Genomic DNA, 592 nt, shown 5'->3' with positions numbered 1-592 from the left:
CTTTCACCATTGATTTTTCTAACTTTCTCTCCCTCTGCCTTCCTCTCTGAAATCAATAAAAGTATTTCTTAACAAACATATTTTTAAAAATATATAAAAAATAAAATTATGGTTTCTTTTTCTTGGGAGAGAAGGGCCTTTTTATTTGCTTTTTTGGGGGGCGCTTTTTTAAAACAATAGATTCCTTCCATGAGTACTATAGATATTCTGTCAACTGCCTGTATCCCCGCCCCAGGCTTAACCAGAGCCACCGGGGACCTATGAACTTAAGTGGTGACACCCTGGAAACGGAAGCCGGAGAGAAAGGGCGGAAAGTGCACCAGCCTCCTCGGCCGCTGTCTTTTGAGCAGGAGGAGAGGCGGCCATTGCCAGAGTCTGACTCACTCCCAGGAAGCGAGCATCATTCCCCCAGAGCTCGGCTGCTCTTGAGAGGGACACACGGGAGGTATTCTCAGCACAGGAAGGAAACCCCCCCAGGCCACCAGGCCCCAAACAGCCCCAGACGGGTGGAGGGGGGGATGTTTAAATGCCTGTCTTTTACCCCCGAGACATGGAAGGGGGGGCCCTTCATCTCAACCCCCTGCTATTTCTG

General features: G+C 49.3%; 1 protein-coding gene across 1 annotated transcript in view; it reads right to left on the bottom strand.

Annotated features, from left to right (window-relative positions):
- The window catches only part of LHX9 (LIM homeobox 9), a 65161-nt gene that overhangs the window by 1049 nt on the left and 63520 nt on the right, over positions 1–592 (bottom strand). The window lies entirely within an intron of this gene.

Source organism: Myotis davidii, unplaced genomic scaffold (genome assembly GCF_000327345.1).
Source record: "Myotis davidii unplaced genomic scaffold, ASM32734v1 scaffold685, whole genome shotgun sequence".
Lineage (NCBI taxonomy): Eukaryota > Metazoa > Chordata > Mammalia > Chiroptera > Vespertilionidae > Myotis > Myotis davidii.
Note: the sequence above shows the minus strand (reverse complement) of the source record. Positions and strands in the feature narration are given on the sequence as shown.